General features: G+C 39.8%; 1 protein-coding gene across 2 annotated transcripts in view; it reads right to left on the bottom strand.

Moving 5' to 3' along the window:
- Positions 1-21387, bottom strand: part of LOC124170692 — a 966542-nt gene that overhangs the window by 335275 nt on the left and 609880 nt on the right. The window lies entirely within an intron of this gene.

Genomic DNA, 21387 nt, shown 5'->3' with positions numbered 1-21387 from the left:
TTGCGTTGCGTAATAAATTTGGTGCATGGGTTCGTAACCCTCAAAATATACAGTGATTGTCGAAATATGCTGGATACTCATGTCGCCTCATGGAATGCGTGCTTCACAGTTGATTTGAACCAAATTACGGGATACCGGGAATACCAGAGATCTCCACTTCCATCTCATGGCAGCAGCAATCCTTCAATACGGCAAGATTTAGGTTAGCCTTAAATAAAATGTTCACATATAACAATCATTATCGATAAACTTTAACTTTCCAACAGTTTTTAGTGCCTAAAAACTATTCAATGTACATTTTTATGCATTTACACTGTTAATAATTATTAGATGGTTCCTTGCTTGTAGTACTAAGTAAGCCTTTAATTTCTTACATTTTAAAGCCTATAATGGCTGAATATGAAACAGCTACCACTGATACCAAAAAACTTTTGTGTAAAGATATATCACCCATAGCAAAGGTTAAACATGTTACTGCTCAGAACTCGGAACCACCAAATGAAAAAAATTAAATTCCAAAGAACAGCTTTGGAATTTCAATAATTCTATTTATAGTTAGGATAGCTGCGCAGAAGGTCTAACCTTTCGTAATGGGCAAAATAAAGGACTAAGTCACAAATTCCCGCTTGACCATTACTGACATCACGTCCTTTCTCCGCGGTAGTATCTCATCGGTAATATTTTAGTATCGCCGGTCAGAGTTCGAAACTATCCATCCACTACGGAATACCTTCGTAAGCCTTTAAGAGAGGTTGTAAAGGCTGAGAGAAATGTGCTATACAAAGATGGATAATTCCAATGGCTACTGTAGTACCGTAGAGAGAGCAGACAAAGAGGAATAAAACGTTTTTAAAGAGACATTTTCAATTCTCTTGGTTTTTAACTTAGGTTACTAAGGGCAGCGTTCCTACCGAAGGCTATTCAGTCGTTAAGGCTGGCCATTTTCACATCAGGACCTATCTCCTTTTACGTGCTCGCACGCAATAAAAGACATAAGCGTGTTTACAGTCGTGGCTGTTTTTTTTACCGAAACAGCCATAGTTATTACAGCTTGGTCTCCATAGGTTCCCAAAAGCAGCCTGATTTTCGAAAAAAAATATAAACTTTTGGGGGCTGATAGTAGAATTTTTTTTGTAATCTGATTTTGAGAACATTTTGGACCTGAGGTCCTCTACTAAGCCCACAACTTTTAATAGCATGAAAGTTAGAGGATAAGCGCCCCTGATTTAATTGTCTCCTAAGGGTATGTATGGCGGGCAGTCGCTTTAAAGAAAAATATTTGGGGAGTTAGTCTGAAGCCCTCAAAGCCCACGTAAACGATATCCCTCAATACAGCAGTCTCTCGCGCGGTCAGTGGCTCGTCCACTTCGGAAGAACAGACGGTCGCGAGTGATTCTTCGAAAACACACTCGGCTATGGCATTCTTTCCACAATACTTCCCCCGCCACTTTTTCCAGGAATGTCGCGAGCAGGTCTCAGCAACGGTAGAACGCACGGACGGACTTCGGAGTGGAAAGACTTTTGCTTCGCTCATTGTTCTGCATAAAACTCGCCGACTTCCTCCCAGCACATTGTTCTACCCCTGATCAACAAGCTTAAGACTTCTACATGAGGTGACTTTAACGACTCAGAAAGCTAATGTGTGTGTGTATTACTCTGACAGAGTACGGAAACCTATTTGAACATTGTGAGCGCAATGAATAATGGAGCCTCAACGGGTCTTCCGAAGCGTTGAGGGGTTCGGGCATTGATGTAATTTTAAGTGAAGAGTCTGCCTTATAAAATGGTATCGCTGAACTCAGAATGGGCTATCGTGCGAAGAATATAGAACGGATAAACAATATACCGGGAATGCTTTTTAGACTACCTCCTTACAGAAAGAATTATTCCAGGGCCACTTTGATTGCCTCCCATCCCTCTATAAAATGGTAGACAACAAACCAGGGAAATGCCCGGAAACTGCTCAAAGAATAATAAACACGGGTTTTAGATCAATATTTACGATGATTGTACAATAGTTAGCGTATCAAAAGGCAATGTGAACTATATGTCTATGATATTGAGCCATTGTCTTGAATCGAGTCGGGTCGCACTTACGCCTGTGTTAGTAAATAAGTAGTCATACGAGATGCACTTAAACGGTGATTGTGCATGATAGTGAATGGAAATAACATGTAATCGTTTCGAAGTTATGAACCCCGACTAATCGCTCCAATAACGTTTAAAATCCATTGAAAGGCTATTACGAAATAACAATGTTACAATGTCGTATCTTTATCTAAATTAAATATATCAGTAATAATAGGTAAGAATCAATACTTAACACTTACTACCCGACAAAGGCATATCATAATTTTATGAAATAAAAGGTATAACTCAATATCGATCACTTTGTAGGGCTTGTGAAAGAATTAAGCGTGCAAATATATCAAAATAACAACAAATTGTGACCAAAACAGCATTTATGAGCCATTTAGAACAATTAAATTCTATTGGTGAACGCTAATGAATTTTACATCATTGATGACTTTGATGTTAAAATAAAGTTCCAAAAAAATGCAAGCACCCATCACTAGCCCGACCACACACCAAGTATAAAAACTTTTAAGTAATTTGCCATCACTCTCTGCAGGGAGCGCCACAAACCGTTCATCAATTAATATCAATATTTACTCCTACAAATATTTTATTTGACGTGATTTATTTATTTCCCTTTTTCCTATCATGCTCTTCCAACAAAGTACGACACGCTGTCCAAAACATTCTCTGTGTAATTAATTAATACGATCAGTTATATTACACACACGTTGTGGTTATTGGAATGATTTTTTTTTGTGCTGAGGAAAATTGGAAGGGACAAAAAAATCCCACGGATCAGGCGGGTGATAAATAGCTCGGTGACGCCGTTCTGGCCTGAATCGAATTGTAGCCGACGCGGGAATTAATTTTCTTGACCTACGCGCTACACTCCCCTCCCCCTTTGAGATTGGGACGGGGATGGATGTGAAATGAAAAACCGTCGAATCTACTTAGGTTCCGTAGAAGATGAACGACATCCTCCCTTCCACCAGTACATGGCGATGTATTTCGTGCGACGTGGAGGGAGGAGAGACAGAACACAGAGCTGAACAGCGTGAAGGTCGATCGGAGGTCGAAAGGGGACAATTAAATGGGAGAATAATGACGGCATCAACACAAGCCCATGGAAGGAAGAGATTTACAGAGAGAGATAACCATTTTAAACCAATGAAATTTTTGATACAGACTTTAAAGTGATTAGAAGTAGTTGGCTCCTACAGTACTCAGAATCAATTTTGGTTGATAAATGAAATACCTGAATGCGACGAGAATTTTTTCTCAATAAATAGGTTGGACATTATTACTAGATTATAAATTTCTTATATCTACGTAGATAAGGCCCAAGGACATATATTGCTTTGAATTATTGCAATTAAATTTATAAATTAAAAGAAGATTATTTTAAGAGTAATACTGCAAAAAAGATGGCATGCATCACTACTAAAGATACCAGGACTACTACTAAATATAAAAGTGACTTATTTACTCAATAAAAAAGACATTAAAAGCTTACAATTTCAACACTTATATTTTAAAAATGCAATGAGAATACCTGAATGAAAGTCGATGCATAAAATACTTAAATGAAACGAGAATGTTTTCTCAAAAAATAGGCAGGATATCATTTCTAATTTAAATTTTTCATGTATCGACGCAGATAAGGCCCATGGCCCATTGCTTTGAATTATTCCAAAAGGGCACAAGTAGAGTTTGGGATCCTTCCATCAATAAATTTTTTAATGTGAGCGGAAATGCACAGAAAATCGCCTCATACGCAGATTATCACTGCCTACATATACATTTTGAGTAATCATATAATTCATTCGATTCGTTCTCTACATTGAGTAAATATTATTACTGGAAAGAAGTCCGTCACGTTACCGACAATATATCAGTTTAAAGGATCAAGTCGGAAGTATATATTTATGAGCAATGCACCAATTCTTTCATTTTCCTCACTTTATTCTTTCTGCTCCTTCACTTCCGGGAAAAAATCGAGGAAACCCAGCGAAAATCGCATTGCTGGAGGTGATAATGACGCCCTGATTGTGGCTCTTGAACCCTTAATGGAGGAATTCCACGGCTTCAAAGAAATTAACCCACGCGCCGATGCTTCCTCTTTTGTAATAGCGCCGGGAGAGAGACGGACTTTAAGGCGTGGGAGGGAGGGAATGGGGAAGCAGGTGGTGGAGGAGTAAAGACGGAAACAAAGAAAAGAACATGAGGAGGTGGGGAAGGCAGTTTTTCCGTGATGGAATTAGTATGGGTAAAATGATGAAGGCAGACACAAAGAAGACTTTAAGAAGCTGCTCCCATCGCGAATAAATGCGTCGGAAACAAACGAGTGATTAATTCCTCACGAAAATAACACTGTTACATAACGCAAAAAAATGTGTTCCAAAATAATTTTTCAATCAAATAAATAAATCGTTATAATATTGATATTTAGTTTAAATAAAGGCCAAACAGGAGCAAAAATGTTTTTAATTATTCTGCTCACGCATTTGAGGGGGTGACTAAATAAGTGGGTGATCTGACTCAGAGTATTTGCTGATTCTTCTTTGTTATTGCCAAATATCCCAGGTATATCGGCCTCACATAATATTTACGCTAGCTGTGTGAAAATAATGCTTATTTTTAGCTCTTAATTCTATTATTTTTGATGCCTTTCAAACGCCATATATTGTAACCCTAGGAATTTGGATAATAGGATGTTACAAAGAGTATACAGTGGAACTTGGTTATAACGGCATCGGCTGTAACGTCAACTCGGATTTAACGTCACATTTTATACAGCCCAGCCAAAATTGAACATTTTATGTTGCACGAAAACCCGTTCATATCGTCAACAAATATTGTTACGCTCGGGTAAAGCGTCAAAAAGTTTGCGATTCTTAGATTGCAAAAGTGGTAGTGTGATTGTATTATGTCCCAAAGTTCATAGAAACCATGTGTAGAAACATCAAAAGCAAAAACAGGTCACAAGCTGGACGTTGAGCTGGTGACGGGATGCAACTCTTTTGTTTAATTGGTGTCTGGAGGGAGCGGGGACTGTCCCGCATACCTGGGTCATATATCCCTTATCTTCCCTTCCCTTATCCCTTCCCTCTTATTCCTATTCCCTCTTATCCCTTCCCATCCGTACATTCTACAAGGTCACTGACACAGGCACACTGTATTGTATTCTTATCACAGTAAACAGTGCTGTATATAGCAGAACATTTGCGTTTTTACTTTGTCCTTTCACTCAAATTTAAGGCTGCTTTTTTTATAACGTCACTCGGATATAACGTTAAAAATCTTCTGGTCCCTTTGATGACGTTATAACCAAGTTCCACTGTATTCGCATCAGACTGCAGGTATCCATGCTTCTTTTACGTATGTACTCTTCCCTAACTCAGAAATATTTTAATAACGTAATGTTGGGATTGATAATAGATAGATTGTAACATTTAATGGTAACACAAACTAAGACGACAAATTTTGTTTAGTTAATTTTCTCTTACCAATACTTTTTGCTCCATTCTTTTAGCGTTCCCTTCTGTATTAGCTTATATTGCTCAAATTATGGAATAAATGTAATTCATTTAACGATAATAATCTCATTTTTTCGCAATATATCGGGCCATTTTAAAAGCAAGAGATATCGTGTACAAATCTGCCACATGAAAAGTTACCTGTTAGGAAACTTCAAACTCACTAAAGAATGCAATGCTAAGGTCAGCGCACAGAGAGGAAAAGCATTGAAAAGGGATGAAAAAGTTCTTCATTTTTCATTCCCAAATGGAAGTTTTTTTGTTTGAAAAATATTAGAATTTAATGACATTTAAAACCATTTTGATGCTCTACCTTCTCAGGAAGCAAGGTTAAAGGTTGCCTGGACACGTTGAGGTGGAGGCCAGAAGGAACGGAAGGAGCGAGTGAGTGGTTTGGGTTGAAGGTGCAGCGAAGCGGAAGCGAGCAGGAATGCGGTGTAAACAAGTGAGCGCTATGCGGCGTGGAGTGGGGGGGGAGAAGGTGGGATGGGACGGAAGGGTGTGGGGACCTCTGGTGTTTGGAATGCGTGAAGGGGGTGGGGTAGAGCAGGGCGTTTTGATTGTGGAGGAGTCGAGAGAGGATGGGTTGAGGAGGAAATGGAATGTCCGAGGAGATACGATAGGATAGGAGAGTGTGAGGGGCGAGTGAGAGTTCGTGGCACTGGAAGTGAAAACAAAAGGGGTCGGGGAAAATGGGATTCAAGGAATTCATACGGTGTGTCTCATTAAAGGGTAGTAAGATGATGTGTAGGTGAGTCAGTTACCTCACAGGACATGCAAGGTCTACTAACCCTAACGCTTTAATGCATTTAAGTGTGGCCGACGCGGTTGGTGGTTACTGCAGGCAATGACCTTCTTCAACTCCCCAGCGACATGGTCGAAGAATGAGTACAGGGCCAAGAAGTGTACTGCGCAGAAACACATAAGAAAGTCGGAATGCATTACTTATCATCGAGTTTTAACTTAATTCAGCACACAGGTACTGTAGCAATTCACAACTGATTCCTCATTCAATGATATCCTCATATTTGTGTACGAAGTAGCAATAACACCACGAATCGAATTCACCAATAGAGCCAAGAGCTATTAAGCTATATTATATTAAGTTAATAAAGCGTGGTGATACGGGTAACTCCAATACTTCGTGAGACGAAAAATAACCCGCGATGTAACCTGCAATGTGTAATTAAATGAAGGTAAGTCACATAATAAAGATATTAAACTATCAGTGAAACGAAACAAAAGGAACTTCTGCCCTGCTGACGACTATCGTGAAAATTACGAATAACAAACGGGAGAGATGTGATGAAATACGTCAAGCACGCTTTTAGTTGAAAAGCGCCAGAGGAGATAAAGCACTTAAAATGGTGGTGAAACATTTGACAATTTACGATAAGAATAAAATTTTACGAATTAATTTAAATAATCTCCATTTATTATACAATAGTTTTTCCGGTAAAGTATTGGGAATCCAGCGAGTGACAAAATAACTTAATAAAGGCAAACATCAAAAGCCGTCAATGTTCACACTTTCACAAAGCCAAGAACAAACCGTTAATATTTGATCAATAATTAAGAAATTTAAAATTTTATCAACGAGAGAAGTCATTTTATTTTCATCACCCAGATCCATCTCTCGGTTTTATCCCTAGAAATATCCGACAAATAGGAGTACAAATTTTCTCCTCATAGGGGAAGCAATATCCATTTCCTTTGTAATAGGCAAAATTAGAAATTGTAATATGAGTTGGGAACAATGTCGACAGGAAAATGTCAAAGCTTCGTCGCTAAATGGACACTTTTTCCATGCAAAAAAGATAATTAATTAAATGTTGGAGGAGGAGAGTGGTCGGCCCATTTCGGCACGAACGGAGCACACCGTAACGCTTCTCCCCCGGTCCATTTACAAGCTCGGTCGTAGAGTACAGCACCACCAGCAACCCTCGCGAAAACGACGTAAAGCCACCACCTGTCGACGCAAATGTGGGAGGTCCAATGGTCCTTCATGCGAGAGCCCTAAACTAACCCCATCTCGGCCCGTATAAAGTCCCTTCCCTTCCCTCTCAGAACTGTGGTATAAAATAATCCACCCCTCACCCCCTATCTTCCCTCCCCTCTCTCTCACTTCCCATCCACGTCACTTCAAGACCCCCTCCCCTCGTCCTCCCCTTCTCGTCCACTCTTCCTTCCAGGCTCGCCATCAAATTCTTTCACGCGCAGAAGGGCCATTTCCATGGCAACCAATTTTTGCGCAGCCACCCGCACTCCGGTTCCAAAGACGAGGTCCGAACGATCCTCGGCTACGATGACACAAGTTGAAGAGGTGGAAGTGAGGGAAAGTAAAGTGAAGACGTAGAGAGAAAAGGAAGAGATTCCCAACAAACACATCCCTCGCACACCCGACCGAAGAAACAAGATAAAACCCTACGTGACCTTTCAAAGTATTACCAAGGTGGCATCTATCGGGAATACTTACCGGAGGCCCCTACATTTTCCCATAGAAGCTTGATTTATGTTGTCACATAGCACCATTTTTCTGAACGTAAAAAAGCGACCTTTACATTGGTTTCCAAAAATGTCCTCAGAGCGGCGATTTAGAAGAGCAGATTTATGTATTTATTCTCTATATATTAAAGGAGGAGTATTATTTACTACGAAGCACTTGCAATCGCATGGGGTAGTTATGAATTCTGTAGATTATATCATCCGAAATATAAAATGCATTTAACACCCCTAATTATAGCTTATTTAGGAGTGAATTTCAGATCGCTCTGCCATCAGCGACGCGAATGGCGGCTTTAATGAGTTCATTTAAATTCGCGGTGAATGGCAACAAATAAAGTGACCTAATGGAGAACCCTTAATTTTTATATTCATGTTTGCGTCACTGCAATGGAAGGTGTTAATTCGGAGCAACTATATCAAATGGCGTACATAGGGTAAGTGCATGGTTGAAAACTCAAGCTAAAATCTGAATTCTAGGCATTAGTTGAACAAAAAGAGATATCGAATATTGGAATCAGCAGATTATATGTAACCCAATTTTTTCCCAGCTTCTTTATTATTTCAATGAATTTCTTTTCAATATATCGATACTCCTTCTTTTGATTCACTAAAGGTTCTAATGAAAGGAGAAAGGCAGTAGAAAGTAGACTATAATCACAGGTACACCCGGCTTCCACATAATTTGGAACGCTCTGATTACGAACTGCGTTTATGGCAGCGTGAATGGAAGCAAATTCTAAATATGATGCAAGAACATTTGTCCAATACCCACCGCCAAAAATACAAGAATATAGTATCTTCTTGCATTTACAACACAGAGCATGCCATTCTCACCTTTAACTACCGAAAATCAACATTTACATCCATTTACCACGCTGGACGCATGCTACAAAGTTACGGTGCAAAAATCGCCCAAAAATAATATCAGACACAAATGCGATTCATATCTATCTATATCATGAAGCAAATAATCTATTCAGGGCAAGCTTGCAACGATATAAAATTGTAAATTTGTAGAACAATTTGAAAGGGAGAATGCCTTGACGTTTGCTTCAGAAATTCCTTGGTGGATGGATAATAATTTATAACGCAATAAGAGCATTTCCTTATTTAGACCGCAGGTCTCAGTCACTGTATTTGAAGTTGACCGTCATTATCAGATAAATAATGAAAATGGTGGCTAGATTTCACCTTGCCGCAAAAAAAGCTAGGGAGAACAATAATTTAAAGCCAGCAAAATATAGGGTGATGAAAGAAATAAAAGTTTGACAAAAAAAATAATCATCTGCGTCGAGATTGAACCTTGGGTCTGTTTATTGGATAAATTAGTTGAATTGCTGCCCACCTATCTCCCTATTACACTCATTGACCGATATACTATCTGCCTCTTTGATTCTAAGCAAATAAGAATAACATACTAATTGCATTATCCGCGGTCAGAGGGTTTATTGGCATTGCCACCAGTACGGGGGACTCGCATAATACGGCACGGGATTACAAACTCACCAATGCCTCCGGCATTCCTCTCCGACCTCAAAAAAATAAAGGCCAAATCCGAATTATAGCTGAGCCAAAATTACAGTCCGCATACTTTTCGCGTTTATATCGCTATCAGCCAAAAAGTTTCCAACGGTCGGTCGCCCGGCTTAAATCTGCACGCAACGATAAAATCTGGAACGAGGGGGAGGGGGTGAAACTAAACACGGAAAAAGGGGCCATTGGAAAACTTCTGTAACATGGCCATTTGATTCCGACAAAAACGTCAATGCGCGCAAAATCACCAGACTGTGATCGCTGGCCGAATAGGATTACCCATTCGTACGGCGCTCAATGGGGTTATTATGCCATTTAACGGTAACTTTATTTACATTCGCGTTCAATTCCTGCCCGGCCCCTATTTGGCCTTTCTTTCTCCCCCCTTTCCCCCATATCCTCTGAAAACCTTCCCATACCACCCCAACTCTCCCGCCAAAATGCAATTCGGCTTTCGCGAACTCGGACGTGGCAATCGCGCCATGTGGGAAATATCTCCTATAGTAAGATTTACGAGGATTAAATTTTGGACCTGGTTCTCTCTCTCTATCACGGTGGGAGGTGGAGGGAGACGGGTGGCGATCCTCCATTGTCAGACTCTCTCTTCTTTTTTTTTTTACTGCGCGGGAGTCGCTGCAGCAGTGATGGTTCGGCCTTGGTGTAACCCCCCCTCATATGAAATCTCTGACCCCGCTCTGCCTGGGACTCGATGGATTTTGTTGGGCTGGCTTAATGCCGAACTAACTTAATCGGATTGGTGCATTAGCCTCCCCCTTCGCCAGTTTTCCGCGAAGGAAACTCCAACCAACCACATCCCCCGAGTTATGAGAACCGGAGGGAAATGGGAGATAGTCCATCGTTGCTGGTGGTTAGACTTTGAATTAAATTCGGAGACCGTCCCCGTGTCACCAAACAAAGTTTAATCTTCGGTGACAGACGAGAGCGCAGACAGAGACCCTCGATGTTCAAATTGTTGATTAAAGTTAGAAGGTAGATGAAATTAAAACTTACAGAGAGTTTACAACGTCTTTTTTAAGCAGAATACGGACGCAAATTCTCTGCAATTCGAACGACTATTGATTTCTTAGAAATATATGGTCTCAGGGTTATCAAAAAAAAACCGTTCAAATAAAAACAAACTAATTAAATTTTGTTTCGTCAATTTCCATGGTGTATTCTGAAATTTTAATTTTCAGTTTATTTGTTTCATTTTCATTTCCGATTGAAATTATGAACTGGCCAGGCAAAATACGTAATGAAGGTGACCCACATTAATCGATGCAGTGATTAGTTACTGCTCAAATGGAATTTTTTAAACATCAAATGATAACATTTTCAAAAATCAAAAGAACAAGAAATAATCTGAGTATAAGAAAATTAAATAATGAATAATTATAAAACAATATCCGAGCCAAATTATATCCTTAAGCGCAATATAAATCTTTTCCTTAATACTATTGTACTTAATTTGGAAACTCAGCATAAAACATTTATACGTATGATTTTGATCCAAACTCTAGCTTGGAGATTGATATGCTCGATAAATGGACCATACGTTCAGTTATAGGCCACAAAACTTTAAATCCTTGCCTTAAGTTGAGGCCATTATCCTTAAAGTTCTCATTATTGAATCTTCAAGGAAGGATGAAAAAACACGGAAGTTATTGCATACTTGTGCGGACCAATACTCTTGGAGAAATAACGAAGGATGTTTGCGAGAGAAGATGCTTGAAGTCAAGGTATGAATGACAAGAAAGAAGGGGCCGCCGGTAATCGCTGCAAAGATTGAGTTTTCAACGATGAGGAAGTTGACGCATCGGGATAAGAAGACGGGAATGCAGGGGCGATGTCTTTAGAGATGGCGGTTGAATCAAAGTGTGCGGAGGGGAGTGGTCTCTCCTTTTTCTCAACCCCAACTGCCTTTCATGTCTCGAGCTTCAGCCCAACTTAAAGGGTTATCGTGGAAGAGGTTTCAGGATGCAGAAACCAGATACCCGGAGGAGGGGATCATCTAGTGATCATTACACCCACAAACTGCACATGAAACGAAAACCACTAGCTCTTCCTATACATATAGTAACATGAATGAAAAAGTGCTTGATTGCTGTTTTTTAGTCTTGGTATTAACGTAAGAAGACACTGCTGATTATACAGAAGGTCGAAGGGTAAATCACAACTTTAATGGTAAGAAATTATATTAATGGGTTCAACACAGGTGGCTCTAGGACTTAAGTGAGCTAATAGGATTGAAGGAGAATGTAGATAGGAGTTTAAAGGATAAAATGGATTCAGGATAAAAAAAATGACAAGAAATGAGTACAACCCATAGGTATTTCAATACTTGAAAATTAAAGCATATGCCTCAATGACCCGTTAAGTATAAAGCCGACTGAATACAGCGTTACTAGTCAATAAAATAATTTTCAACAAATACATGCAAGTACAATGCAACGAACGACTTGTGAGCCATTTTATGTGTTGAAAATGCGCGAGTTGTGAAATTATTCTTGCCTCTCATAGGTTTAAAAATAGCGCGGTCGCAAGGATTCATCGAATTATGTCATTTTTCCAAGAAAACTAAAATTCCTGAGAAAAAAGAGCCCGGTGCACAAAAGTAGGCTCCAAAAAAGACGTTCCCGATATAATAGTCCATAAAGTATCCCAAATTTTTGACTTGAATTGTCTATAAAACGCAAAACGCACGTCCAGCAAATTAAATTTGTCAATTTTTCAGCTAGAATAAAGGAAATTGGAAAGAAATGTAGAAAAACTTCAACGCTGGCATGTTAAAAGAATAACTCGCACTTTAATCACTTTTCAGTAGAGACTAAGAAAGACTGGACACACTAAAGATAGACTGTGAAATGTGAAGACTTAGAGCAGTGATAAAAATTTTGGGAAATTTAGTCATTTAAATTTAAGGGCCTAAGTCTCCTTACACGTTCCTTAACAGGAATATTTGGTCTACCAGTCAACGACCTTCCACTACGACTTCACCTCACCCTTATCCAATTTTCGACCCCTCCACGATCCGCTCACGTTCTCTGCACCATTTCTTCCCTCGGGAGTGTGAAACACGAGAAAAATCAAACCACCTTACAGTGAGCAGAAAAACTCACATCTCAACGTATAGAAAAGTAGCTCCTAGATCGAGGAGTATCTCAGCTGAATCTTGCCAAGAAAGAGTGGAAGAGAACCTAGTCGAGGAAACAGTCCCACACATCGGTTGATTTGGAGCGCGACAAATTGGCACCGTTCGATGCGAACGGCACTAGGAGAAGTGTATCGTAGTTGGAAAGCGAGCGAGAGGGCCGAAGAAGCTAAATGCTGGCTGTGTACTGAAGATAGAAGACGAAGGAAGGGTTTCGTGCGCCTAAACTCCATGGTAGCAATTTAAGTCCCAGGGAAATAGAAGTGAAAAAAGTATTAAACTCCATATTCAAGCACCAACTAAAAGCAGCTTCGAGAGAGGGCTCGGTTACCTAAAGATGGCGATCGGTTTTTCACCCCTCTTATCATTTTTGTTTTCAAGCATTTCATACTTATACCTATCTTCAATATCACAAATACATTAATGCGTCAAATAAACATGAATTGTTACAACATTTCATTGCGTAACATGCTATCTAAACATGTATTTTTTTAGCTTATATTTCAACGATAAACCCGCTTAAGTTACAAAATGACGGTAAATGAAATTGGATCCTCGAATGCAATAATAGACTTACAGCTGTTTCAGCATTCATCCAAAATTTCAATGCCTCGGTGAAACTTTGACAGAGTTAATATTTCGTGAAAGGAAAAAATTCACCCCGAGTAGATACGCAGAGGACATTAATTTCAGTCGGAAGAAGTCCTACATCGAAGAGGCTAGTCAAAGAGCCCTCACGGAGTAAAGGCACAGCTGGGAGGTTCTGAAATGATAAGTTGTCTAAGATATAGGGGTGCTGAGGAAATAAAAGGATGAGTAATAACACTCATGGCGATAGGAAAAAAAGGGGTTTACGAAGAAACGAAATGGGCGTGACTACGAATAGACGGCTTGGACGTGGGTCCGAGGGGCCGTCCGTGCAGTGCCGAAGAGTCGTTAAGGTGTTGTACGGACGATGGATACCAGGAAGAGGCAAGGCCATCACCTCAATTTCAGGAAAGCCTTCGAGTATATATGTATAGGAATGAATAAAACGACCTTACGAAAAAAATAACTTTCAAAAAAGAAAGCTGGCGTAGATGCTCCGGACGTGATGAAGGATAAGATAAAAGATAAGCGCAGGATATAAAGTTACCTCTCTGCTTCGGAACTTGCTTCGTTTCAGAGGGAGAAATATTAAAGGTGATATTTCACGAGGCATGAAAGTTCACTTGAAGTATCTCAACTACGCTTCCGGGTTTAAAGGCCCTACAGAGGTCCGACGTGCGTTGAGCTATATCCACTCAAACATTTATACTATTTTTACTGCTTAAGTTAAGCAGCACGTGTCAGTGATGATAATATCCAACGCATGCACGCAAATGTATTAATTATTGGTTGTGTGGCCTTAATAATTTTTATGACTAAGTATATTCGTAAAGTATGCTTAGTTAGATATTAAATCGATTGGGACGGGAGTACATTCACAGCGGGCATTATCTTTTTAAAACTCAACATACCTATTTCTATTTGTATCAAAAATGGTAAAATAAAATATTTAATAGTATTACGACATGTAATTTCATTTAGATCAGCACTGGGAAATCCTATGGCCCAGAATGGTGACTAAGAACGTGCGAAAATATTATCACCTGCATTCAACCACGTTGGCTCTTCCTGACTTGATAGGGCACACATGGAGGAAAGGATAGCGATATAAGGAGAGGGAGAGAATGGCTAAAGAGGGAGAATGTTGAGAAATCGATGCCAAAAGAAAAAAGGTTTTGGAGGAAGATTGCCAGGGCGTTGGAGAAGGATTGGGATTCCGGGACTATACTCCCTTCACCTTCTTCCCCTAAGGGGCTGTAGGGAGGCCGATGCGATGAAAGTCGCGGACGTTTGCCCGCCGGAGGTTCCGAGGGATTGGATCGGACTGTTAACGGAGTAAGCGGCGCCAGAGAGGGGCGGGATGAAAACTTCCCCATCACCCCCGAACACACACCCTGAGGAATTGGATGACCCGGGTCCATTTCGCAGGCTGAACAAGAGAGGGGAGTGGAGGGTATGGAATGAACTGCAAGGAGAGAGAGAGAGAGGGAGTGAGAGAGAGAGAGGGAGAGAAGGAATTGTGGGATTGCTGCCGTTGCCGGTTTGCTCTTTAAATACCATGCCTCAGAGAGAGGTGGTCGTGAGGCGTGAATTGCAACTTCCAAAGCGCGAAAGAGGTTCAGTTATGTCTGTTGGAGGTATAACGAATTGGGTTATTTGATTAAAATATAAAATACTTCTTATAAATCATAAAATTGCATGTAATAAAATATAATTCATGCATTGGATAGGTGAAAAAACACTCTCATTTGAAAGGGCAAATTTTATCATTTAATTCAACGTATTTATTTTGTTAAAAACTTCAGCCAACACATTTAGTAATTTTAAGTGCAAATGGATCAGACTCTAGCCAAAATATTTTTTTATTATATTTTTTTAGACATAGAAACTTTACACCTGAGAAAATCCTCCGGTATGTTTGTAAAATTTGACAGAAATATATTTAAAAGGATGAACTTTTTATACCATCAAAAACTCAAGATTATATGTAAGTTTTAAACAAGCAAATTTTCTCAAAAAATAGTAAGCCGAGGGAGAGTTACACGACCTCTGAAAGTAAGCTACATTACACTTTTATCGTTTAAAGCAATAAATTGATTCGCGTAAGGACTATAACACAAAGTCAAGGCTAAAAACATCACAACACAGGCCTGCATCGCAAAATCTATTGTTTGAGGTAAATGGCTTTTTTAGAGGATACTTTCTAATGGAGAGAATGAACAAGCATTTAAATTTGTGCATTCACCAAATCATGCATGGTATTTAACATGATGACGGCCTATTTCCGACGCACTTACGCTGACGAGAACCGCTAGTTTGTGGGGACCTTTTCGAAGAGATGATGGTTCAGAGGAGAGTTGATGGAACCTGGCTAAAACGTCTGCGGCACACTGTAATCACATAAATGGGTGAGGATAATCGAGTGTGAGCGATATACCCTTCGATACCGTAAGTAAGCGATTGATCGAGGGACCTCCTCCCTCTTTCCTAAAAAGACGGCAAAACTCAGCGCCCTACCACATGATGATGTACTAATGATAGAAGAAATGTACAAATCCTGGTGACCAAGGGATAAGAGTGAATTTCTTATCTATGCTGACATCGTAAGGAAAACCTAATGCACTACTAAATATCTAGTTGATCTCGTTTGCACTCTTTACCTAATTTATGTACCAAACTCTGTTTAGAAAAAAAATCACTTCTTCCCCTTGACTTCTTACCCCTTCATATCGAAGAGGTGGGGAGGGTTGATGGAGGGGGATTGGAGAGTTAGGCAGGAGGTGGAGAATGTTTAGCGGGAGGTCACCAGAATCGTCCCCAAGGGGAAAGTTAGGCCGAGACATAGGGGGGGAATGGAGGAGTGGGGGGCATGAGCAGTGAATGCTGATCGGATCGGATGGGAGGGTTGGTGAGAATGGTCACGGAGGTAGGTTGAGGATGCACGGGGGAGGGAACGGGGTGGAAAAGTGTTTTGGGGTGACAATGGCGCCTAGGATGGATAGGGAGGATGATTACTGGTTTGTGCTAATGCGGCTAAATTTCTCTTGTGGCTTAGACGGGATGAAAATGCGCTTAAGCCCCAAAAACTCTCGACCGTGGATCAATTCTTCGCTTACAACGATAATGTATTTTAATTTTAGACGAGTACTTCTCCTCAACTTATTACTTTTGGGGAAAATTTCCTCGTTTAAAACTTAGATTTAGTATTGAATTTTTGAGGGTGTACAAAGTACATCCTTTTCAATATATTTCTGTCAAATTTTACAAACATTAGTGTTTTCTCAGATGTGAAGTTTCTATCTCAAACCTCAACCATTTCATTACACAGGCTTAAATGAAACCACCAACAACAATCCCTGAGTTGAAAAGATGCGTCTGTTCAGTTAATTTCTTGCGAAAACTCAGTTCACTTAAATTTAAGACTCGCTTTACAACAAAAGCATCAAATATTCAACAAAAACCTATTCTTAAGACTAAAACCAACAATATTTAATACAATTTCACCCACCGAAATTTTCAGCAAATGACGGGGCTCCAATGTAGGCCTCTGGTTTCGCATACACTGAGCCACGTTGGGAACTCTCGTTGGAGGAGGGAGTTAGTATACACGACATCCCGAAAACTAACATCATCTTGCATCTTAGACTATGGATTACGGTAAATATGAATTGGTTGCAAGGTAATTTTTGCAAAAAAAGGTCTTGAGTATCCATACTTCTAGAAAAGTGAACGTCAAAGTTTTCCAAGAAGGCCGGTGGAGTGCATACGATCGCTGCGATAAGCAATGCCGCCAAGAATAAGATTATGTTGTTGCATCGTGTCTCCAAATATGTTCAACTTATAACCCTAATGTTAGAACGAAGGTTTCCGAGGAGATGGTTTGATCTCTTCATTATTTTTCTCGGGTTTTCTTCCGCGTCAGTTGGCTCGTGGGCAACAGCTTCGCTGGATATCCTGCCAGCGTCTTTAGGTCGAAGGGAATTTCTATCCCCAATCCTGCCGTAGAATATTTTTTCAATCTACCCTTATGTGCAACCATACAGATTTATTGCAGTAAGTATTCACATACGACCTGATGACGCGGGCACCATATGACACTGCGAAACTGTTGTACACAAGCCAACCGACGCGGAAGACAACATAAGAAAAAAACAGAGATTAACCTATCCTGCAATTAGCCTACGTCATGTATTCGCTGAGAGAAGGGTGGGTAAACGAGAGAACGGTCGCTGGGGATGAGGGTGCGCGGTGGAGGAAACTAGGGGTTGAATACAACGAACGGGTGTCTGAGTGGGGATGAGGGCGAGGAGAGAGTTGATCGGGTTCAGCGGGCGGATCGGTGCAAGTACACGAGGTGGGAAACAGACTTAGGGAGGTAGGTGTCGCCACAGCACCGGGGGAAGCAATTTCTTCACCGTGATGATCACTCTCCCTGTGGGCTCTCACTCGCCTCTCTGATCACGGGGTGAGAGCGGCGTGCCTCGAAGTTTTGTTCGTTTTTTTCTTCTGGTGGTGGAAAGGGTGGAATTGGGAAGAAGGGAATGCTGGGATCGGAGAGAATTCGAATGGGAAACAAGAAATACAAGTGTATAACCTTTAAAGGCCGATTCGACGTTGAGGTTTGGTGCCATGAGGTCGGGAAGAATTCAAAGGAATTGCATGATATATCAGACCGAATAACACAATGATACTTCTAGCTCGGTTATCAACCCTTGAGTAACATTATACGATGGAGAATTCGATTCCTAACGTTAAATTAAATGGGAACAGAGTCATAGATAAAACCTAGCTCTATGCATCATTGGAAAGGAATAGGGTATATTATTCACGAAATTTAAATTTGAACTTGGCAATCAATAAAAACAAATGAGCATAGTAAAATGAAAGTCAAAGAAAAATTTACTAATCTTTTATAGTACACCATTACAGTATATAGTACACGAGGTGGGAAACAGACGTAGGGAGGTAGGTGTCGCCACAGCACCGGGGGAAGCAATTTCTTCACCGTGATGATCACTCTCCCTGTGGGCTCTCACTCGCCTCTCTGATCACGGGGTGAGAGCGAACTTAGAAACCACTCAAAAACTTAAATTTTGTGATACAGCAAAATACATACGCATTTCGGACGAAGAAAATTTACGGAAGAAGAAAAAAGAAATATAAAAATCGAATCAAAGTAATAAGTTAAACCGCCGCACATTCCCTCAAGTATTACACCCGAAGGTCGATTGGATAGGTGAGTAGACCTCACCCCGAACTAAGATACAGGCGAGTGAATTTCGAACATTCAAGGTTTTTTTCCCTGTGCCACTTCGCACTTTTTACGATTTTTTACGACGATTTTTAAGGGTGCTCGACGACTTCATCCAGGCTTTTAACCCGAGATTTGAACCCATAGATCAGCTTTCAAGTGCTCTACACACTAGGCCACGACGTACCCCCAGATAAGAAGCGGAGGTAAATTAAAACATCTGCAATTTAAGTACTCACTGAATTGGGAACCATCATCTCATTGCCTCTGCAAAACATATGATACTCGAACGTACCTATAAAAAAAAAGGAAAACTTTCATTAGCGAACGAATGCATCACCGATATAATTTAAACTCAGACATATATTTCCCAGATATTTCGTACATCGACTAATGTCGAAGCAGCAAATGATATAAGGGATAGTTTAGGCCTTCAAAAAAGCATACCACAACCATCGAGTGAAAAACATCCTTATTTTTATGATTGACATTTTAGATAAATCGAAGAAGATATACAATTATTTAGCTCTGAATATTTGTGCAGTATAATTACGAAGGAAGAATAAAAAGGTCTTTTCCATATATATTTCGATTAATAAATTTTCATTAAAAAATTACTCTTTCCACAAATTTATTCAATGGCCCCAAAGGATACAAAAACTAAAGAAATCACCAAAATCACCGCAGACAGAAAAAAGACTGTACAATAACGTACTCCAAAATTTTTATCGGCAATCCTTAGAAAAAAAGGACTCCATTAATTTTTGTCAAATGAACATTTTTTCACCAGCGATGACCAAGAATCGAACGAGCAAGTAGAGGATCCAGAGAAAGAGAAAATGGGTCATTCAAGATTTACGTAGCGAAGAAGGGAAGAGGGCGATAAGAAGCGCTCCCGAGTCCTTCAAGGTGAAAAATCCTCCACCGCCCGAAGGTCCATCTGCCATCCAAATTGCATTTTCATCCAAAATTCCGAGGCAACATTAGGGCCGGCGCGGCCCCGTGAAGATTGGAAGCGTAACCCTAGTCCCTCAGTGGATTACAAAGGCAAGTGGAGGACGAGCATCAAAAGGACCTTCAACTCCATTTTCCTCTCTTTCTTCTTGAATAACCAATGAGGTGCAGGAAGGGAGGAGGCGAGAAAAGGACAAGAAAGAATCGAAAAAAGCGTCTTTTAGAAAATTTTAGGAAAATACGAGGAACGTCTGATATCAGCCAAATTCATATAAAATATTTAATGGATGTAAGGAAGTATCCCATGAATAGTAATAAATCATTGCTTTGTGTACTACATTTATATAAAATATCCATTAATATTATTTTCACCAATAAATTCAACCAATTTATGAAAATTAAGGTCCGATAACGATGGTTATCAGTGAAGCAATAGTTTACAAGGAAAATCATAATTGCGATCAATCATTTTTACAGATAGTTTTGGTGCCTTCGCCAATTACCCATTTCCATGCTTTTAAAAAACATGTTTCTAAAAACGGATTATTCTATTAGATACTTTAATATTAAATTATACATTTATTTCAAGGGTTATACTATTCCATGCTACAAAAATGACTTCCCTAATTCAAATTGAGATATCTCACATATCAGTGGATGCAGTTCAATGATACAATTTCTTGCGCTGCCACGCTCCAGGTTTCCAATATAAGATCTGAACTGGAAAAAATGGGTCTGTCATCCGCAAAATTTAGTTCAAATTGTCATTCATTATTCAAGTTTTTTCTTCGGCACACTCGAATAATGAGATGATTTCGTAGAATATGCGCGTGACAATTTGGATTTATGCATAGTACCATTTATCCCCCCGATTGGCAGGGCATAAGAGAACTAAAGCTTTTGGGCCACTTCTGTTCAAAGCATTTCAATTGCTATTCGCAGGATCGTCGTAAATCTGTGTTAATAAATCCTAGGCTATAATTTCCCAAGAACAAGTTTCATGCAGCAGTATTCAATGGTTCCCATCATATCGAAAGATGTTATGCGCCATAAAGAAGACAGAAAATTCAATGTTTTCATCGCCGGTTAATGGATTTTTCCATATTTTTTTCCTGAGGCAATTCGAAGATTATCCATTCGGTCACTATTCTTCGAGTAGAGTTGATTCAGAGCCAACACCCTACTTCGGGTACGCACTTGGTGATACAACCAAACCGTTCATTAATGCATTTGATTCGCTGAAGTTTGATGTTTATGTTCGCAATATCGGCAACTTCACTTTTGAAAACTCACATATTGAAAAGAATAATATTGCCTGCCAGTAAAGTGAATTGGCACATGAGGTATTTTTTGAAGGAAGCTTATTTAGCGGTCAGTAATAATATTATCCTCTCGGTTATACAGGACACAATAATTACTAATAATTGAAAACACTTAACGAGACGACATATCCACCCAACTTCCTCGAAACATGGGCTAAACATTAAACCTTGAATCACAAACTAGGGTTGACGCTGAGCCCAAGAGGGAATAAGTTAACTATTGAAAAGTGAAGATGGCAGGAATGTGTAGGGTAAATCAGACCAGAGTATTCTATTAGCCCCAATTTTGTCGAATTTGTATAAGCTACTAAATGAATTCTTCATAAAACATGATATGAACCTCGTCTTCATGAGTTGAATTCTAAAACAAAATTAAGTGACACACTATTTGAATCACAATGAAGACAATCTCGTGCGTGGCATCATGAAATCTAATTCACATAATGAAATGTAAAAAAAACTTTGCAA

Source organism: Ischnura elegans, chromosome 1 (genome assembly GCF_921293095.1).
Source record: "Ischnura elegans chromosome 1, ioIscEleg1.1, whole genome shotgun sequence".
Lineage (NCBI taxonomy): Eukaryota > Metazoa > Arthropoda > Insecta > Odonata > Coenagrionidae > Ischnura > Ischnura elegans.
This window is presented reverse-complemented; position numbering and strand designations above follow the sequence as displayed.